The sequence below is a fragment of the Lissotriton vulgaris genome, chromosome 2_1 (genome assembly GCF_964263255.1).
Source record: "Lissotriton vulgaris chromosome 2_1, aLisVul1.2, whole genome shotgun sequence".
NCBI lineage: Eukaryota > Metazoa > Chordata > Amphibia > Caudata > Salamandridae > Lissotriton > Lissotriton vulgaris.
Genome location: NC_141687.1, coordinates 2,118,312,733 through 2,118,335,272, shown reverse-complemented (window position 1 = coordinate 2,118,335,272; position 22,540 = coordinate 2,118,312,733). Strand labels below are relative to the sequence as shown.

The following is a 22,540-nucleotide window of genomic DNA, read 5'->3' as shown; positions in this document are numbered from 1 at the left end:
AAGCGCCCACCCTTCTCATTGAAGAAACACCTGCCAATGTCGCAATTTACAAGAATTAAAAGGATCACATCTGATGAACAACTGTGCAAAAAACTGATTGAGGATCAAAAACTTGAATACCAAGTAAGAGGTTACCCATCACAAATTCTCAAGGAAGCTGAAGAAAGGACAGCCAAGAAATCCAGGAAGGACTTACTTAGGGCCCCAACAAAAACAACAACACAGCGTGAAGTCTTTGTGCTCAAATTCTCTACTCAAGCAGCAAGTATCAAGACCATAATTAAGAGACGATGGGAAATCATTGATAACGAACCAGACTTTTGTTACCTTTTTCCAAATCCTCCTTTATTTGCACATAACAGGTCAAAAAATCTGCCGGAACTTCTGAAGCCCCGACAGATAGAGACAACTAAAGCTTTTAAAGGCATGACAAAATGTTACAACTGCGGACAATGCAGTAATGTGATCCTAGGCAACAACTTCATGCACCCACAAACGGGCAATCCAATCAAACTAAAACACAATTCTGATTGCAATACAGACAAGGTCATATATGCTATCAAATGCCCTTGCGGCCTTGTATACATAGGCAGAACCGGCAGAAAAATTAAAACTCATATAATCGAGCACAAAAGTAGAATCAGAAATAAGAACACAACTTCTCCCGTAGCCTCACACTGGGAAGCAGCAGGACACACCATACCCCAATTGCATTTCACTGTCTTAGAGCAAATTAACGTTTGTTCAGGGATTGATATAAATACATCCTTAGCACGCAGAGAAACACATTGGATCAAGACATTATGTACGGTAGCCCCCCACGGGCTCAATGATCATTACGAAATGTTATGTTTCCTGTAACAGTAACACAAGAGAACCCATGTATTATTGTCTGTAACCTGTAAAGGATTTGCACTCAACTATCCTTCTCTTTCCCTTATTTTTTCATCTTTTTTTCATAATTTTTTATTTCTCTTACGCCACTTTTGTTCCTTTTACCTAGCATCCCTTCGGTACTTTCTCTCATAGATTCTGTCACTTCATTTCCATAACAACTTCACTGATTTCTGCCCTTCGGTACTCTTCCCCACTCAGTCACATGACACCTTCCTTCATTGTTTTATATGTACTCATACATACTAACTCAATGGTAATTTCTACTTGTCCTTTATTCTATTATAAAATATGCACACCGTCACGATATGTTAAAACTGCTATTGTTTCTATCAGGCAGCTCTTTCCTTTCTTATCACGTAAACACGTCCACGCTACACTGAATCTGACAGTGTTTCTTTAAAACTGCAAGGCATCACGGGGCATTTGTCCATACCGGCGTTTCACTACTTCCGCACGGACGGGGTATCTTGCAGCTCTGCTACGTTCATCCAATTTGGGTAGGTGCCACGAGAATTAATACCCTCATGGCTCTTATTTATTTTCCATGGCGCACTCCGACATCTGACACTGTGCCCTTTCATATTCTTTCAGCTCCGTTGTACTTTTTGAGCACCATTGAATCTGTCTACTTCCCGAGCATTGACGGCAGTAGAAATTTCCCCGGCAAAAGGTGAGAGCATTTTAGACGTTCCCCGGATTTTGTTTCAAAGGGCATTACTTTTTCTAAAATGCGGTTCTTTATTTATAAGTCTTTCAAGCTGCTCACCAGCGAGACCTGCTCACACCCGATGTAATATTCCTAAGGCAAGCGCATTACATATTGTTGTTTTTAGCTTGTAAACTAAGATGGGAAATGGCATACACATCTTGTATACCTATCACGTCTTTGGGTGACTTATATCAGTAAGGATATATTTCTCTTTTTGTAAAAAATAACACACCATAATTTTCTTTTTTCTACATGCACCTACTTTTAACCCTGAGTGCAAACCCTAATATCAAAGCAGTATATTCACTGCCTTTTTGTTGTGTCATAGATCACTGTGGATATTTGAAACTTTATTGAGAAGACACCTCAATTGACAGAATCGTATTCCCCTGACGAAGGGTTCAATACTACGAACCCGAAACGCATTGGGACTTTGGAACTTTTTGAAGCTCATAATGTTATTTTTTACATTCACAAATGTACTTAATTTAAACATTTGAAGCATTCGTTATTTACGATATTACAAATGTGTTTATCAGCATGTATTTAATGTTCATAATCATGTTCATATGGTTTTGTGAAATGATAATTCGATAATGGCAATATGCATATAAAAGCACCTTTACTTTGAATACTTTGTGTAACCTGTTCTAAAACTTTATTTAAAAATTCAGTAGAGACATTATTGTCCACAAGCTGTGCACTACCTTGGCTGTGGGTTTCCCACAGTCCCACATAACAACTTATATTAGAACATTTCTGCTTTGTCAATTTCCTTAACTTTTAAACGTGACTAATGCATTAAAACTCTAGAAAGTATCCAAACTCGATATTGAGCATCCATTTAAACCTCTGTTTTGAATCCACATAGGATGTTGGGTAACACAATTTCCTAGATTTTAAACTAATTAATTTTCCAAACATTGTCGGTCCTAATGTTTTCATTTGCTCCATCCCTTTAACACTTCATTACACAACATAGAAGGTACTGTAAATACTTAGCAATTGCTCCTCTTTCGTCTTGCCACCTTTCCTGGGCGTGCACCAGGGCCCAGGTGAGCGTTGTTCTGTCTGTTGGTTCGCGTTCTTGTCTATGGAGGTGCTGCTCTTCATGGTGAAGTGTTCTTGAGGGCAAGATCCTCCGCTTCCTCTAGCTCTGTAAAGTGGAGATGCTTGTTGTTGAACAGAAAGGCTATTCCAAAGGGGAAAGTCCTTCTGCATTTAATTTGGTGTTCCCGCAAAACATCTGTGACCGGGCAAAATTGTTGTCTCTGGGCCAGTGTTTCTTGGCCACGTCTTAGAAAAGAGAGCATTTCATGCCTTGAAAGGTGACCTTGTTGCTGCTTCTAGCCTCTTTGACTTTGAAAGAGCTAAACTCAGTGAGAATGTATCTGGGTCGCTTGTTGTCATTCTTCAGTCGTGGACCAACCCGATGTACCCGTTCCAGCTGGACTTCTGGACTGCCATCACCCAAGAGCGTGGAGAAAAGACCCACCATGAATGCTTCTAGATCGGGTCCTTCACTTCCCTCTGCCAAGCCTCTCACATGTATGCTGTCTCTACAAGACAGATTCTCGAGGTCCTCACATTTGAGGGTGGTGGCGCAAAGTTGGTTGTGCAAGGTAGCTGACCTCTCTTCCAGGGAGGCCAAGTGCTCCCCTAATTCTCGGCACTTCATTTCTAGATCAAGTGTGGAGTTCCCACTGAGTCCACATCGGCTTGCAGTGTCACCAATTTCTTGCCATCCCCGTTCTGAATGCATCGAAGGAGGCATTTATGTCAGATTTGATGTCCTCCTGGAGTTCTTTTTTTAAAATCTCCCAGCGATGCCAGCAGCTCTTCTCTAGTGAGGGCCATTGCACTCCCTGTTTTGTTTTTCGCTATCTTTTCCCACCCAGGCATCCAATGGGGCAAAGTAATTTGAGACTCTATTGTCTTGAGCTTTTTTGGAGACATAGGGATGTGGTTCTTGGACAGGGCAGAGCCACCCTCTTTTCAGTTAAGCTCAGAGCTAGCAAGGGGGTTGTCTCTTGAGAGTCGATATGGTTCTGTTTCCCTGGACCCCCGGTGTTTGCCCCACGCTGCTTATACTAGGGTGGACACAAGGAAAACAAGGGAACATTACTCACTGTGGAACCAGGATGCATACTATATATCAGAAACAGTGGTTCCAGTGGTGCATTTAATGTATGATTAATAATCAATACAGCATATGTTAGTCAATAACACTTTAAGAGTTATTAGGGATATCGGAGGGAAAAACAGTACTCTTCACACTTATATTTCAACCATCATTGGTATTGTATTTTATCAGCGATAGAAAAATATTTTCATACATGTAGTGTACAAAGGAAACGTGCAGAAGTGTCCCAAGTGTAAAGTGAGAACCAAAAAAGAACATAAGAATACAGTAAGGTGACAACAAGTGCGATATACACGGTTTCTTCAGGGAATATTTTACAAGGGAAAGAAAACGACCATTGAGGCAATAATTATAACAGCAATGAATGTCTCAGTGAGTATCTAAGATCATAGGCACTGTTTGTGGAGTACGTTTTCAGGGGGTGTCTACGGCGTTTTGACCCTGGGAAGGATATAGGGTCTCGTCATCACTGGGGGGATGTGGGACATCTGTGGAAGGGAGAACATAGAGTGAGGTTTATGGACACTACGTGTATTGGAAATGTAGCTGGAGAAGGCAAGGGACAGGTCTGGTTACCTGGATGTTAACAAGCTCAATCACTTAATTACAAGTGCCCACCATTCGTGAATAACGGAAGTAAAATCACTTACAGTGGACCCGGCCGGGTACTAATGCGTGTTGGAGGGGAGGGAAGCGGAAGGGAAACCTCCCTTGGTCTTGCCGAATTGACACCAGGTATTGACACCAGGTATCGCCCTGGCCTGCCATTGTGCAGCTCAACAATCACACAGGCACATCCTGCCTCTGAATCCGGCACCCTGCCCCCGCACAGATCCGCCTGCCACCGATCGCACCACAACAGTGGTAAGTAGCGCCCGAACAGAATAGACATTACTGCTCTACCTTCACGCAGCATTACTCTGACCTTTCCCTTCCGCTTCCCTCCCCTCCAACAACCACCAGTACCCCGCGCGGATTTATGTCCATGCGGCCATGTTAGTGGGCCAGATCAGATTTTAAAGGACCAGAAGAGCGAAACAGCTGGTTCAATCACCCACTCCGAGGGGGGCATTAGAGAATCACTATGATTTGCTCCTATAACAACAGATAATCTCCATAACTAATGTTCTCAATCCAGTCAGACAGTGGAGACCATAACAAAGCTCCATGTTTTCGCGCCTTCCATATTATTCATTGCTAAAAACCGTGTTCTCGATTATGAAAAGGTTGAAGGTTCAGGACTCAGCCATCTGAAGTTATGCACAGGCGGGCTGGTGCCATGGCTACAAATACAAAATATGAATGCTCCTTGCAATCTCTGGACCTTCCTCATCCCTAACAACTGGGGAGTGATCCCAGTCTCAACCTTCAGAATCATGCTTATAAAGGCCCCGATGTCTTGTACATAAGAGCTTAGCTCTGGTCACATGTATAGTTCCAGCACGAGCTGCTTCACATCGCTAGTATTTAGCATCGGATTTCCTACACCATCTACATAGCTTAGCTAGAGTGTAGCATAAATCAAACACAGAATTGAAAATGCTGGCTCTTTAATCCTGTGGTTAGTAGTGTCTCGCTATTGGACCATCTATCAGCCTTTTCTCCCAGTTATCATTCTAAGCCTCTCGATCGTAGGGCAGAGCTTGTATTAATAGATTTTAAATTTGCCCGATCCTAGCTCTGCCATCAATAGCTTCTATAATAGGGATTTTGCTGACCAAAAATGAGGGCCTGATTACGATGGTTGAAGGCCCACCACCCACAGCCTGTCGGAACACTCACATTGCCGTATTTTCTGACCGCCTGTTGGAGCACTCACATTGCCCAGCATGGCGGCGGTGCTTGCCAGGCACCGCCGTTGGAATTATGATATCCCTTTCCGCTGGTCGATTTGCGATGGTCACGCTACCATGAAAAGGAAGGCTGAAACGGATTTGGGGACCCGTAGCGGCCCAGCCATCGATTTTTTCAACGCCCATTTCCGTGGCTTCTTCAGGAAGCCATATAATCAATAATTCAGTGTCTTATCTGTAGTTCTAGTATATCCCTAAACGTTTTGTGTACAGAAACAGCTGGCACACTTAGCCAGAAAATACATTCAATTAGGTGTATTTCTAGGTGGATTGAGTGATTTATAATCCTATTGATGAAAAAATCATTTCCTGTCAAGGTGTTGTTGAGCGTGTCGTCCATGTGATGACATGCATGATATGGTTTGATGTATTTCATTCTCATATTGGGGTGATCGTCATGCAGTCCATAGTCCACTATCACACTAGTTAAAGTTGAATATGGACGACTCATTACATTTTGCTACGGAAGTGTTAAAAGCTGAAATGATCTAATTGTATGTATACATAAAAACAAGAAAAAGAACTGACAATAATGAGGGCTATGTGAAATGGTATTGGTGCCATAGAGGCTTTGTTTACATCCTCAATATTGATGACTGGGATAAAGAGTGAAGCTGTTGAGAGAATAAACGCATTATTTAGTGCTGGTCTTCATTACTCCGAAACGAGAGCTCCTCGCCCCAGGCTGCTTCCCTGCCCTTCCTCCCAGGCAAGGCACCACTACCTTTGGTTTGTAAAGACAAGACATGCTACAGGGAGGGAGGAGCCTTGGGTATTGTCCTAAATAAACATAGGGCTATTTTAAAAGTATGTGGAAAGGTGCTGTCTGCGGGCAGATCCTCAGTATTGATGACTCGGACGAGGAACTCTCGAATCGAAATAATGAAAATTGCCTATAAGTAATAAGTTAATTTCTGTGTGTGGAGAAAAAGGAGTGTTAGAAAGACTAATCTAGTGTGCAGATCCCCTTAAGGATCAATTGAATGTTGTGGAGTGAATCTATGTCATGCACAAGAATCTGTGGAGTGGGGTGAATCTAGCTCGTGTACAAGAATCTGTGGAGTGGAGTGAATCGATCTCATGTACCACTAGTCTGTTAGGTATGGTAAATCAATCGATGAAAGGGCAGGGAGGGATACAAGGAACCCACACAGCAAAGGGTTAAACATTCTGTTTAAAAGAAATCTGAATGAATCTAGTGGAGGGGTGGTGAATAAAACTCTAAGGAAAGGCCTTGACTCACTAAACAACCAATAAGAGTGGTGGATCCAGGTGAAGCTACACAGATATAGCCTGGAAAATGTACACAGATCACTGTGAATGCTACCAAAACTCTGGGTGCTCGAAAACACGTCACTGTGGGAATGGGAACAGTGCAGTATGAGTAGCAGCCTAATGGAGAAAGGAAGGGCAACATGTTGTATTTTGGCTCAACGTAAGCTTCTAGTTAATAAAACTTAGAGCAATTCAAACAGAGTGAATATTTTGATGGAGTATTCCTATACTAACTTGAATTACAGAAGACCTATATTTTATTTAGATCGTGTTTTATATAGCGCAAACTCGACCCAAAGGTATCAGAACGCTTTACATGAGCATCAGTTGTTTTACAGACAGATACATTCAATTTTGTTGGGCACGGGGAGATTTAGTGATTTGCCCTAAATCACAGGATGTTGAGCGTCCCTGCCGAGATTTGTACTCCGTTTCCCAGCTATGAGGTCGACCGCTCTATCCGTTAGGCTACATGCTCTCCCTGTTGGCAATTGGCATTGGCAAGTTATATTCAGTTCTTGTAAGGATTAAAGTCTATGGCAATATTCGAAGTTAGTGAGATGTAATGCAAATGTATGTATGCTACTTTACTAGAAATATTGTCCCATGTCATCCTGAAATCTGCAGATCTGTATTTGTATATGGCCTTGTAAGAAAATGCCTCTTTTTGCATGGTCACCCCATTTGATCGACTGATGCTGGTGGGTTTTTGAATCTACCCTGAGAACCTGCTAACCAGGCCCAGGCGTAGGTGCTCTGACCCCTAACAACATGACTCCAGGTGTCAACCTGTTAAGTTACAGGAACACAAAATATGCAAGAAGTCCACTTTCCTGAAATATCCAAGCTGACCAGTTTCAACTGGACCCTACTTGTTGCATCTGTTGGAGTGAGTCCTGACCCCCCAATGACTGTTTCTGGAACACTTTGTTGCTATGAAAGTGTACTCCTTCTGACTAATCCCAAACTCTGGGTCTTAAAAATGTTTTGCAATTTTTTTTCCTCTGCATAGATGTGTGAGTGGATAATTCACTGGTATGTGTTCAAGAGTGCATGTGGAAATAGCAGTATGGGTGGGTGGGTGGGTGTGTGTATGGGTGTGTTGATGAGTGAATGGATGTATAAGTGGTATATGTGTGCGTAACTACATATGTGAAAGGCAGTATATGTGAGTGTTGAAGTATATAAATGACTACATGAGAGAGTGAGGGATTGTGAGAGTGGCTGTATGAATGAGTGTGTGGTGTGTCAGTGATTGTATAAAAGAGTAAGTGTATGTTAGTATCTCTATGAATAGGTGAGGTAGTTAATGTATAACTGTATAGGTGAGTAAATGGCAGTGGTATTGATTTTTTACATGACTGGCTAGGTGTGTGAATAACTATGGATGAGTGGCAGTGTGTGAGTGTCTGTATAGATGTATGAGTGCATATGATAGTGCTTTATTGATGAGTGACTGCATGTATGAGTGACTGTGTGGGTAAATGAATGGATGTGTGTGTATACCTAGGAATCAGTCAGTGGCTATGTAGTAACTGCTATTGGTTTCTCTATGGTTTAAAAAATGGTAGTCTGTATTTTAAAGTGGGTGTATCAAAGCTTATATTAGGGTGTGAGAAGGTGCATAAAATCATCACATGGATGATGTCATTAGTGATGTCATTTGAGATGTCATCAGTGATGTCACTGACCATGTCATGAGTGATGTGATATGTGACGTTATCAGCAGTGCATTGCGGTGGCGCGAATTATAGTTAGCTCCACTAACTATAACGGACGAATTTCTCTGGTTTTGCACGAGTGAAATGTCCAACTAACTATAACGTCCCTGAAACCTATGTTTTTTTCTGTGAATTTCTAAGGTTTTTTTATTGCTAATTTCTAATTATAATGTGCCTGAAACCTATGTTTTTTTCAGTGAATTTCAAAGGTTTTTTAAATGCTAATTTCTAATTATAACGTCCATGAAACCTATGTTTTCATTGGTGAATTTCAAAGGTTTTTAAATGCTAATTTCTGATTATAATGTTCATTCAACTATGTTTTTTTCAGTAACTTTGATTTTTTTTGTGATATTTTGGCTGGTTTACACCCACACCACACCCATGCAGCACAGGCATCACAGGACATGTCCCCCTGCCAATAAAAAGGACCTGGCGCACGTGCTAGAGGCCATTTCCATTCTCTCCCATGGCTTGAAGTACACAATCAAACCCTTCTGGTGTGGAGAAGAAAGCCTGAAGGCGTATCCGTCTGAAAAATCTCATGAGTTCAGTTTGCAGTTCCATGAAATTAGGGGGAACTGTAAGAACAAAGGATAAACCTTTTTTGAGCAAGGATAGCTCGTCTTCTGCCAACGTGTAGGATGACAGGTTAAAGATGGGGATGGTATTGATGTTCTGTGGGCAAGAGGGCCTCGCTACTACCATTGATAGTAATTGTTGCAAGTCCTGCGTTCGCCTGGTGGATTGTGCCATCGTTGGATTTTCTTTACTTTGCCCCGTTGTGGTGAGTCCGGGGTACCTCTGGCTAAAAAAGTATTGTGATGTGCACCTCCCCTCCTGGTCGCGCTGCTGCCCTCCCCGGGGTCGGAACTGTCTGAGGAGTCTGCAGAAGTGTCTCAGAATCCCACGAGATTCTGACGTTTGTTATAGCGCCCCAAGGGCGGCTGTTTTGTTACAGTGTGTAGGATTTATTTGTATAAAAATCTTTCTGCAGATAGGGGTATGTGTTTTCAATGTTGTATGCTTTTACGTCCTTCTTGACTTTATTGGACTTTTTGTTTTGTTCAATTCTGTGAAAGTCCGCAACAGTTTTGTCAATCTGCTCGAGCAACTTTTTGGCATTGGGTTTCGGGTTTGAATCAGAAACGTAATTGTAAATGTAATTGACATGCTGTAAATATGTAAATAATTTTCCTTGAGATAATTTGTCTCTTCCCCTTTCCTCCCTCCTGTTTAAATCCCACAGGCTTGTATAAACATAATCAGGCAAAATTGTTTATTGTAGTCCTGAAGATGATCCCAATTTAATTTTGGAGACAGGGATCGAAACGTTACGTCGACTGTTTGTACAGTACTGCTTCCCCTTCATTTTTGTAACATGTGTTGCAGTCACTGTTGGTTTGAGCTTACGTAAGATTTCAATGTATTGTAAGCCACCGTTTCTCTCCAACCTGTTTGCCTGTTATTCTTTCTCCCCATGTATTGTTTTTCTCCTTGACTTGGTACAGGCTTGTGCCCAGTTATTTGTAGCTTGCTCCACTTCTTAATTCTGTATATACTCACTAATCCTTTGAAATAAACACCTCCTTGTCCGGCTGGACACTGGAGGAAAAAGACACACAGATCTTATTCAAAGTCTGTGCTTATTATTTCGCGTGACATCTACAAAAGCTTAGGACCTTTGTTAGCCTTAAAATTTCCAATTACACGAGGTCCTCCGCTACCTTTACGGGTTCCCTTGTTTCATATTAGCTTTTATGAAAGTATGATGAACACCACCATCACCACCACCGTCATTGCATGCAAAGTGCACTTTTCTATGTTTAGGATTCACTGAGAGTAGCCGCAATTAGTCCATCACCGGCTTTCAGTAAATAGGAAGTTTAAGCGCACCGACACAGAACGTACTAACTGAGAGGACGCTACATGCGACTTGAAGCTTGATACATTTATTGGTAAGCAGGAGTGCAAATTTGTAACAGCACACAGTTAATTTTTAACAGAGCACAGTGAGCCGGACACCGTAACCTTAACTTATTTCGGCGTTTGAGATATGCACAAACTTAACAATCAGCAAGACACGATCACACGCGGGCACCGAGTCACTTTGAGCACATGCCTATATGATCAGTCCTAAAATTGTTCACGACTTAGACACTTAGTCACACATTGATTTTTGACTCTGCAGCATGTTATAACAGCTATCAGTTTGATGCACCTGGTCATATCATGTACACAAGATTTGCTTGTGCCCCCCCCCTTTTTGATTAAAAGTTACTAGTGGTTTCTCTCCAGTATACTGAGCGACGGCTCTCATTATTATTTTCAGACTGTCCCCAGATGAATGCCTGCACGGCCAAAATGAATTGGGATCAATAAAATGCAGGTTGGGATATGTAGTGCCAAAACTACAAATGAGTTTAAATAAGGAATGCAAGATATTGTATAAAGAATAAATCAACGCCAGTGAACCATTGGGTTCGAGCTTAATTATTCACATTTGGAGATCAAACGGAGTAACCTCATACAGAGGACATTAAACCAGTGTCCTGGGGACACATCACTGGAGATGCAGACTATTTATACTTGACGGACTCAGGTTCAGCGAGCGACACCGAGGAGGCACGGAACACCATGATTACATTAAGGAATATAAACATTTGGTTGTGCACGTACTAGCACCCAGTTTAAAAGGTGTGTCAGCAACACTGGGGATCCTTACTATTGGAGTTAGTCCCAACACTGGGGAGGAATAGGCCCCTGACCCTAGAAGAGGGGGTAACTAACTTCTATCAATAAATAAAGATTGCCTTGGTAGAAAAGTGTGGGCTCACACCTGAGGAATACCAGGAGAAACTGTGTGGCACACACAAAGCAACAAAAGAATCCTTAGTTGACTTTGTAGATATCACAGTGAAGGCTGGTTAAAAGACAATACAGTCACTACTTATGATCGGTTATGCAATTTTCACTGTCAAAGAGCACATTCTGAATAATTCTCATTCAGAGTATCTAGTGTATTCCAAGTTGTGTAACCCCAGAGAGCTGGGTAGACCAGCCGATATATGCACCCATGTATCCAAAATGTCCCTGGGAAAAATTCTAAAAATGGGGAGGAATAAGGTTAAGAAGGAGTTCTCACAAAGGCATCAAAAGTCTACCCAAGAGGTAGAGTCACATGATTTTCCAAACCCAAGTGGGGAGGGTGCACAGTAGGAGAAACCTTTTGACCCTGTGAAGGCTGGGATGTGCCTGGACTAGCACAATTCAAGACATAAGAAGGGAGACTCAGGTTGGCAATGCCAACAGATTTCAAGTGTTGGAATTGGGATGAAAGTTTGCCCAGGAGAAACTAGGGGTTGGATTGAAGTCACCCTAGCCCACCTAGGGTCCAGGGGGTTGTTGAAGCCCTGGCCACCTTACTTCTCAGCATGATGACATACAGGAAATGGCCAATCATCAACCTGACCAAGGTAGAGGCTCTGACGGATACAGTAGCCAAATGACCACAGGGGCGTACCGCCTGGTTTTCCCAGAGCAGATTATCCCAGATATCTTCAATAGGGTAGTCAACACTGAGAAAGGGGTGACATTTCATCCTATAGAACTGGTTACCTTGAGTAAGGAGGGGTTCCAAACAGACCTTTAAGAGAAGGGGTTATTGGCCTGAAGCAGACAGGTGTAAGCTTGCCATTCCAGTGGCGTGTCTTTATGGAATCAGTAAATCAAAAAGAGACTAGCTAGAGATGGGGTTAGTATGACATTAATATTGTTATTGTCATAGCGACTCAGTATTGTTTTGCCAATTAGTGGTGGCACCTGTTGGGTGTCTTTAGAAAGCCCTCACCCACCAACCTAGTTGGTGGCATGCTTCATCATCGGGCCCACCCAGTGACACCTAGCGTGTCCCGGGTGTGCTTCGACGCCTGATTACAGCGGAGCAGGTATGTCACTGTGTGTGCGGTGAAAGGTGTTTAGGTATGTGAGGTTAAAACGGCTTGGCGGATGGTCCCTGGGGTGAGGATACTTTATTAATAGGGCCTCCGTCAGCGGTTAAAAATAAGGCTGTGGGACGTTAGAGGCGGGTTACGAACTACTACGTCCTAAGAGTGTCAACATGTTTCAGCCAGTGCCTTATTACTAATCTGGCTTTCATCAGGACAGTAAAATATGTGTAGGTTAAAATAGGGGTTGTGTAGTGTAGTCTATGTGTCTACACGCCCTAAAGTGTATATAACTGTGAGAGGGGGGATTCCCTTCTCAAGATCACGCTTTTTAGGCTTGCTTTTGCTCCAAGGTTATTGAAGTGGCAAGGGGTGGCCAGGATTTCTGGCCAGCACCAGCCTGGGACCTGTTGTGCCTCCTTCGCAGAACCGGTTCTGACACATAGACTACACTACACAACCCCTATTTTAACCTACACATATTTTACTGTCCTGATGAAAGCCAGATTAGTAATAAGGCACTGGCTGAAACATGTTGACACTCTTAGGACGTAGGAGGTCGTAACCCGCCTCTAACGTCCCACAGCCTTATTTTTAACCGCTGACGGAGGCCCTATTAATAAAGTATCCTCACCCCAGGGACCATCCGCCAAGCCGTTTTAACCTCACATACCTAAACACCTTTCACCGCACACACAGTGACATACCTGCTCCGCTGTAATCAGGCGTCGAAGCACACCCGGGACACGCTAGGTGTCACTGGGTGGGCCCGATGATGAAGCATGCCACCAACTAGGTTGGTGGGTGAGGGCTTTCTAAAGACACCCAACAGGTGCCACCACTAATTGGCAAAACAATACTGAGTCGCTATGACAATAACAATATTAATGTCATACTAACCCCATCTCTAGCTAGTCTCTTTTTGATTTACTGATATAAAAAAACGGGGATCTGGACTAGCTTTCTGCTCCTCTCTCTCCCTCTTGATTCTCGCACGTGTCTTTATGGAAACCACCCCTAACACCTTATTGATATTTCTAAATGTTATGCTAAAATTAGCAAAAGCAGAAAATAGAAAGCCTATGATTTGAGTTTCTTCAGCTGGATCACACAGCATACTGTTTTCTTATGAAGAAATAGCTGTTTTGCTATTTTCTATTACTGCCATGGCTTGGGAATGATAACCAGTGCCGCTCTCAGAGCATCACCCAACTAGAGCTGGTTTGTAGCAGAAAACTGCTGTAACCTCACCCCGCCGAGATCCGTTGTGAGCCCTCTTCAAATAATGGTCAAATACCTGAGTTTTATAGTATCTAATCATTGATTTTATCTTGTTTTTACATGTGTGCTTATGTGTTATGTGATAATGTTTACGAGAGGTACATGAGGGGATTCATATGGGTCATAGTTGAACAATATGGCATGAAGGGCCATATTATCAAGAAAGGGTGATACATTATCGCCACTTTTATCAGCAGGAAACTGCCGCTAAAGCAGTGATAACTTGGACCCTCCTGAGGCGCAGCCGGGAGTAGTAGGAGACAGAATTTATTCACTGTTTTTAACTTTGAAAATTGTAATTTTGTCACTTGGATTTTAACTCACTCACCCCTCCTGGGACACATCCTCTGTATGCAGGCACCCTTCCACGCTGAAAACGAGCGCTGGCAAGGGCGAAATCGCCGCATTTCCCGCCTAATAATCTCCCCTCGCCCTGATTGGGACACGCCCACTAGAGGCCACGCCCCCCTAGCCCAAGCTATAAAAAATGCGCTGAACCACAAGCGAGTTAGATAACTTGGACCCTCCTGAGGCGCAGCCGGGAGTAGTAGGAGACAGAATTTATTCACTGTTTTTAACTTTGAAAATTGTAATTTTGTCACTTGGATTTTAACTCACTCACCCCTCCTGGGACACATCCTCTGTATGCAGGCACCCTTCCATGCTGAAAACGAGCGCTGGCAAGGGCGAAAACGCCGCATTTCCCGCCTAATAATCTCCCCTCGCCCTGATTGGGACACGCCCACTAGAGGCCACGCCCCCTTAGCCTAAGCTATAAAAAACGCGCTGAACCACAAGCGAGTTAGATAACTTGGACCCTCCTGAGGCACAGCCGGAAGTAGTAGGAGACAGAATTTATTCACTGTTTTTAACTTTGAAAATTGTAATTTTGTCACTTGGATTTTAACTCACTCACCCCTCCTGGGACACATCCTCTGTATGCAGGCACCCTTTCAAGCTCAAAACGAGCGCTGGCAAGGGCGAAATCGCCGCATTTCCCGCCTAATAATCTCCCCTTACCCTGATTGGGACACGCCCACTAGAGGCCACGCCCCCTTAGCCCAAGCTATAAAAGACGCGCTGAACCACAAGCGAGTTAGATAACTTGGACCCTCCTGAGGCGCAGCCGGGAGTAGTAGGAGACATAATTTATTCACTGTTTTTAACTTTGAAAATTGTAATTTTGTCACTTGGATTTTGACTCACTCACCCCTCCTGGGACACATCCTCTCTATGCAGGCACCCTTCCACGCTGAAAATGAGCGCTGGCAAGGGAGAAATCGCCGAATTTCCCGCCTAATAATCTCCCCTTGCCCTGATTGGGACAGGCCCACTAGAGGCCACGCCCCCTTAGCCCAAGCTATAAAAAACGCGCTGAACCACAAGCGAGTTAGATAACTTGGACCCTCCTGAGGCGCAGCCGGGAGTAGTAGGAGACAGAATTTTATTCACTGTTTTTAACTTTGAAAATTGTAATTTTGTCACTTGGATTTTAACTCACTCACCCCTCCTGGGACACATCCTCTGTATGCAGGCACCCTTCCACGCTGAAAACGAGCGCTGGCAAGGGCGAAATCGCCGCATTTCCCGCCTTATAGTCTCCCTTCGCCCTGATTGGGACACGCCCACTAGAGGCCACGCCCCCTTAGCCCAAGCTATAAAAAACGCGCTGAACCACAAGCGAGTTAGATAACTTGGACCCTCCTGAGGCGCAGCCGGGAGTAGTAGGAGACAGAATTAATTCACTGTTTTGAACTTTGAAAATTGTAATTTTGTCACTTGGATTTTAACTCACTCACCCCTCCTGGGACACATCCTCTGTATGCAGGCACCCTTCCACGCTGAAAACGAGCGCTGGCAAGGGCGAAATCGCCGCATTTCCCGCCTAATAATCTCCCCTCGCCCTGATTGGGACATGCCCACTAGAGGCCACGCCCCCCTAGCCCAAGCTATAAAAAATGCGCTGAACCACTAGCGAGTTAGATAACTTGGACCCTCCTGAGGCGCAGCCGGGAGTAGTAGGAGACAGAATTTATTCACTGTTTTTAACTTTGAAAATTGTAATTTTGTCACTTGGATTTTAACTCACTCACCCCTCCTGGGACACATCCTCTGTATGCAGGCACCCTTCCATGCTGAAAACGAGCGCTGGCAAGGGCGAAATCGCCGCATTTCCCGCCTAATAATCTCCCCTCGCCCTGATTGGGACACGCCCACTAGAGGCCACGCCCCCTTAGCCCAAGCTATAAAAAACGCGCTGAACCACAAGCGAGTTAGATAACTTGGACCCTCCTGAGGCACAGCCGGGAGTAGTAGGAGACAGAATTTATTCACTGTTTTTAACTTTGAAAATTGTAATTTTGTCACTTGGATTTTAACTCACTCACCCCTCCTGGGACACATCCTCTGTATGCAGGCACCCTTCCACGCTGAAAACGAGCGCTGGCAAGGGCGAAATCGCCGCATTTCCCGCCTAATAATCTCCCCTTGCCCTGATTGGGACACGCCCACTAGAGGCCACGCCCCCTTAGTCCAAGCTATAAAAAACGCGCTGAACCACAAGCGAGATAGATAACTTGGACCCTCCTGAGGCGCAGCCGGGAGTAGTAGGAGACAGAATTTATTCACTGTTTTTAACTTTGAAAATTGTAATTTTGTCACTTGGATTTTAACTCACTCACCCCTCCTGGGACACATCCTCTGTATGCAGGCACCCTTCCATGCTGAAAACGAGCGCTGGCAAGGGCGAAATCGCCGCATTTCCCGCCTAATAATCTCCCCTCGCCCTGATTGGGACACGCCCACTAGAGGCCACGCCCCCTTAGCCCAAGCTATAAAAAACGCGCTGAACCACAAGCGAGTTGGATAACTTGGACCCTCCTGAGGCACAGCCGGGAGTAGTAGGAGACAGAATTTATTCACTGTTTTTAACTTTGAAAATTGTAATTTTGTCACTTGGATTTTAACTCACTCACCCCTCCTGGGACACATCCTCTGTATGCAGGCACCCTTTCAAGCTCAAAACGAGCGCTGGCAAGGATGAAATCGCCGCATTTCCCGCCTAATAATCTCCCCTCACCCTGATTGGGACACGCCCACTAGAGGCCACGCCCCCTTAGCCCAAGCTATAAAAGACGCGCTGAACCACAAGCGAGTTAGATAACTTGGACCCTCCTGAGGCGCAGCCGGGAGTAGTCGGAGACAGAATTTATTCACTGTTTTTAACTTTGAAAATTGTAATTTTGTCACTTGGATTTTGACTCACTCACCCCTCCTGGGACACATCCTCTCTATGCAGGCACCCTTCCACGCTGAAAATGAGCCCTGGCAAGGGAGAAATTGCCGCATTTCCCGCCTAATAATCTCCCCTCGCCCTGATTGGGAAACGCCCACTAGAGGCCACGCCCCCTTAGCCCAAGCTATAAAAAACGCGCTGAACCACAAGCGAGTTAGATAACTTGGACCCTCCTGAGGCGCAGCCGGGAGTAGTAGGAGACAGAATTTATTCACTGTTTTTAACTTTGAAAATTGTAATTTTGTCACTTGGATTTTGACTCACTCACCCCTCCTGGGACACATCCTCTGTATGCAGGCACCCTTCCACGCTGAAAACGAGCGCTGGCAAGGGAGAAATCGTCGCATTTCCCGCCTAATAATCTCCCCTTGCCCTGATTGGGACACGCCCACTAGAGGCCACGCCCCCTTAGCCCAAGCTATAAAAAACGCGCTGAACCACAAGCGAGTTAGATAACTTGGACCCTCCTGAGGCGCAGCCGGGAGTAGTAGGAGACATAATTTATTCACTGTTTTTAACTTTGAAAATTGTAATTTTGTCACTTGGATTTTAACTCACTCACCCCTCCTGGGACACATCCTCTGTATGCAGGCACCCTTCCAAGCTGAAAACGAGCACTGGCAAGGGCGAAATCGCCGCATTTCCCGCCTAATAATCTCCCCTCGCCCTGATTGGGACACGCCCACTAGAGGCCACGACCCCTTAGCCCAAGCTATAAAAAACGCGCTGAACCACAAGCGAGTTAGATAACTTGGACCCTCCTGAGGCGCAGCCGGGAGTAGTAGGAGACAGAATTTATTCACTGTTTTTAACTTTGAAAATTGTAATTTTGTCTCTTGAATTTTGACTCACTCACCCCTCCTGGGACACATCCTCTGTATGCAGGCACCGTTCCAAGCTGAAAACGAGCGCTGGCAAGGGCGAAATCGCCGCATTTCCCGCCTAATAATCTCCCCTTGCCCTGATTGGGACACGCCCACTAGAGGCCACGCCCCCTTAGCCCAAGCTATAAAAAACGCGCTGAACCACAAGCAAGATAGATAACTTGGACCCTCCTGAGGCGCAGCCGGGAGTAGTAGGAGACAGAATTTATTCACTGTTTTTAACTTTGAAAATTGTAATTTTGTCACTTGGATTTTAACTCACTCACCCCTCCTGGGACACATCCTCTGTATGCAGGCACCCTTTCAAGCTCAAAACGAGCGCTGGCAAGGGCGAAATCGCCGCATTTCCCGCCTAATAATCTCCCCTCACCCTGATTGGGACACGCCCACTAGAGGCCACGCCCCCTTAGCCCAAGCTATAAAACACGCGCTGAACCACAAGCGAGTTAGATAACTTGGACCCTCCTGAGGCGCAGCCGGGAGTTGTAGGAGACAGAATTTATTCACTGTTTTTAACTTTGAAAATTGTAATTTTGTCACTTGGATTTTGACTCACTCACCCCTCCTGGGACACATCCTCTGTATGCAGGCACCCTTCCACGCTGAAAACGAGCGCTGGCAAGGGAGAAATCGTCGCATTTCCCGCCTAATAATCTCCCCTTGCCCTGATTGGGACGCGCCCACTAGAGGCCACGCCCCCTTAGCCCAAGCTATAAAAAACGCGCTGAACCACAAGCGAGTTAGATAACTTGGACCCTCCTGAGGCGCAGCCGGGAGTAGTAGGAGACAGAATTTATTCACTGTTTTTAACTTTGAAAATTGTAATTTTGTCACTTGGATTTTAACTCACTCACCCCTCCTGGGACACATCCTCTGTATGCAGGAACCCTTCCACGCTGAAAACGAGCGCTGGCAAGTCGAAATTGCCGCATTTCCCGCCTAATAATCTCCCCTCGCCCTGATTGGGACACGCCCACTAGAGGCCACGCCCTCTTAGCCCAAGCTATAAAAAACGCGCTGAACCACAAGCAAGTTAGATAACTTGGACCCTCCTGAAGCGCAGCCGGGAGAAGTAGGAGACAGAATTTATTCACTGTTTTTAACTTTGAAAATTGTAATTTTGTCACTTGGATTTTAACTCACTCACCCCTCCTGGGACACATCCTCTGTATGCAGGCACCCTTCCACGCTGAAAACGAGCGCTGGCAAGGGAGAAATCGTCGCATTTCCCGCCTAATAATCTCCCCTTGCCCTGATTGGGACACGCCCACTAGAGGCCACGCCCCCTTAGCCCAAGCTATAAAAAACGCGCTGAACCACAAGCGAGTTAGATAACTTGGACCCTCCTGAGGCGCAGCCGGGAGTAGTAGGAGACAGAATTTATTCACTGTTTTTAACTTTGAAAATTGTAATTTTGTCACTTGGATTTTAACTCACTCACCCCTCCTGGGACACATCCTCTGTATGCAGGCACCCTTCCACGCTGAAAACGAGCGCTGGCAAGGGCGAAATTGCCGCTTTTCCCGCCTTATAATCTCCCCTCGCCCTGATTGGGACACGCCCACTAGAGGCCACGCCCCCTTAGCCCAAGCTATAAAAAACGCGCTGAACCACAAGCGAGTTAGATAACTTGGACCCTCCTGAGGCGCAGCCGGGAGTAGTAGGAGACAGAATTTATTCACTGTTTTGAACTTTGAAAATTGTAATTTTGTCACTTGGATTTTAACTCACTCACCCCTCCTGGGACACATCCTCTGTATGCAGGCACCCTTCCACGCTGAAAACGAGCGCTGGCAAGTCGAAATTGCCGCATTTCCCACCTAATAATCTCCCCTTGCCCTGATTGGGACACGCCCACTAGAGGCCACGCCCTCTTAGCCCAAGCTATAAAAAACGCGCTGAACCACAAGCGAGTTAGATAACTTGGACCCTCCTGAAGCGCAGCCGGGAGAAGTAGGAGACAGAATTTATTCACTGTTTTTAACTTTGAAAATTGTAATTTTGTCACTTGGATTTTAACTCACTCACCCCTCCTGGGACACATCCTCTGTATGCAGGCACCCTTCCACGCTGAAAACGAGCGCTGGCAAGGGCGAAATCGCCGCATTTCCCGCCTAATAATCTCTCCTCGCCCTGATTGGGACACGCCCACTAGAGGCCACGCCCCCTTAGCCCAAACTATAAAAAACGCGCTGAACCACAAGCGAGTTAGATAACTTGGACCCTCCTGAGGCGCAGCCGGGAGTAGTAGGAGATAGAATTTATTCACTGTTTTTAACTTTGAAAATTGTAATTTTGTCACTTGGATTTTAACTCACTCACCCCTCCTGGGACACATCCTCTTTATGCAGGCACCCTTCCAAGCTGAAAACGAGCGCTGGCAAGGGCGAAATCGCCACATTTCCCGCCTAATAATCTCCCCTCGCCCTGATTGGGACACGCCCACTAGAGGCCACGCCCCCTTAGCCCAAGCTATAAAAAACGCGCTGAACCACAAGCGAGTTAGATAACTTGGACCCTCCTGAGGCGCAGCCGGGAGTAGTAGGAGACAGAATTTATTCACTGTTTTTAACTTTGAAAATTGTAATTTTGTCACTTGGATTTTAACTCACTCACCCCTCCTGGCACACATCCTCTGTATGCAGGCACCCTTCCACGTTGAAAACGAGCACTGGCAAGGGCAAAATCGACGCATTTCCCGCCTAATAATCTCCCCTCGCCCTGATTGGGACACGCCCACTAGAGGCCACGCCCCCTTAGCCCAAGCTATATAAAACGCGCTGAACCACAAGTGAGTTAGATAACTTGGACCCTCCTGAGGCGCAGCCGGGAGTAGTAGGAGACAGAATTTATTCACTGTTTTTAACTTTGAAAATTGTAATTTTGTCACTTGGATTTTAACTCACTCACCCCTGCTGGGACACATCCTCTGTATGCAGGCACCCTTCCACGCTGAAAACGAGCGCTGGCAAGGGCGAAATCGCTGCATTTCCCGCCTAATAATCTCCCCTCGCCCTGATTGGGACACGCCTACTAGAGGCCACGCCTTCACCTATCCCCTCCCTTCAAAACATGTGCATGTACCGGAAGCGCAGCGGGCGCGACGATTGCGCGCCGAAGGCGCGCATAAGGCAAGCTCGTCTGCGCTCGTCCGCGCCGAGGCCGGGCCTAGGGCCATTCCCCCTGAACCATCGGCCCCATGCCCGTTGCCTAGTACGTTGGTACGTACCTGCACCTCCGCCCAACTACTAAGCATCAGGCCCGTAGCAGATGCGCCCCATGCCTTACCACACTCTGAATACACCAATTCTTGCATAGGTCCGCACAAATGTCCTACTTGCACAGAAGATATCCCCACCTTTTTTACGACTTCCCGCGACAAATATTAGCAGCACTGATAAACGTGCGTCTCTTCCCGAACACAAAACTGAAATATCCGAATTAATTGATTCACATAATCTGGATTTACTATTCATTACGGAGACATGGGGAGATGACTCCTCCGGCCCAGATTTCAGAGCAGCCACCCCAACAAACTACTGCGTATGTAGACTAGATAGATCGAAAAGAAAGGGTGGAGGTATAGCCATGATTTATAAAGATCACTTCAAAGTCACAATTGCAGAATCAAATTATTCTGAGTGTGAGGCTTTTCTCTTCACCATTGGCCTCTCTGGTAGAGTATCATTCAAAGGTATGTTAATATACCGCCCCCCCGGGTCTAGATCGAAATTCCTTACAAATGTGGGTAACTTAATTGAGGCCTCAGTGGGATCCCCACACTTCACCAGACTGGGAGATTTTAATTTTCATCTCGAAGCTACTGATGACCCTGATACATCGCTGCTAATCAACGATTTAGCTGCAGCCGGTTTCCTGCAAATTGTCAAAGAACCCACTCATCAAGCGGGACACACCTTAGATGGACTATTTACCAGCAATCCAAATATATCTGTCTCCAAGGTAATCCCCCTTGTTTGGACGGATCATGCGGCCGTTCACTTCTCCATTAAAATTAATACCATCACATCCCCTTCTACATCCTCTTCCCCTATCACCTTCAGAGACTGGAAAAATATTAATCTTGACTAGCTTGCGGAGATGATGCGTGACAGTACTATCCCAAATGAGCAGGATCCTGCATTAGCATCCACCAACTATCTGAGCAATCTAAACACAGCTTGTAATAAGCTAGCTCCCATCAAAACATCCTACCGCAGTAGAATACTCCCCTCGGCCCCTTGGTTTACAGAACCACTACGATTGCAGAGACAATACTGTAGGAACCTGGAAAGGCAGTGGCGCCGTCATTTCAGTCCAACCGATAAAACTGCCTACAAAAACGCTCTCTCCAACTATAAAAAAACTCATTGCATCGGAAAAAACTCTCTATTACACCTCCCAAATTAACCAGGCCAAAAACTCTGTCGGAAAACTATTTCAGGTGGTCACTCATTTATCCAACCCCCCTGTTCAGAAGGATCACAGTCCCTATCGGACTCTTTAGCCAAATTCTTCGAAGATAAAGTTAGTGC

At 45.2% G+C, this 22,540-nt stretch overlaps 1 long non-coding RNA gene across 1 annotated transcript; it reads left to right on the top strand.

Annotated features, from left to right (window-relative positions):
• The first annotated feature begins 1,334 nt into the window (after positions 1 to 1,334).
• Positions 1,335 to 2,232, top strand: LOC147733798 (uncharacterized). Its single transcript, XR_015308752.1, has 3 exons — positions 1,335 to 1,394; positions 1,489 to 1,567; positions 1,935 to 2,232. It is a non-coding gene; the product is annotated as an uncharacterized LOC147733798 (long non-coding RNA).
• The last annotated feature ends 20,308 nt before the right edge of the window (positions 2,233 to 22,540 follow it).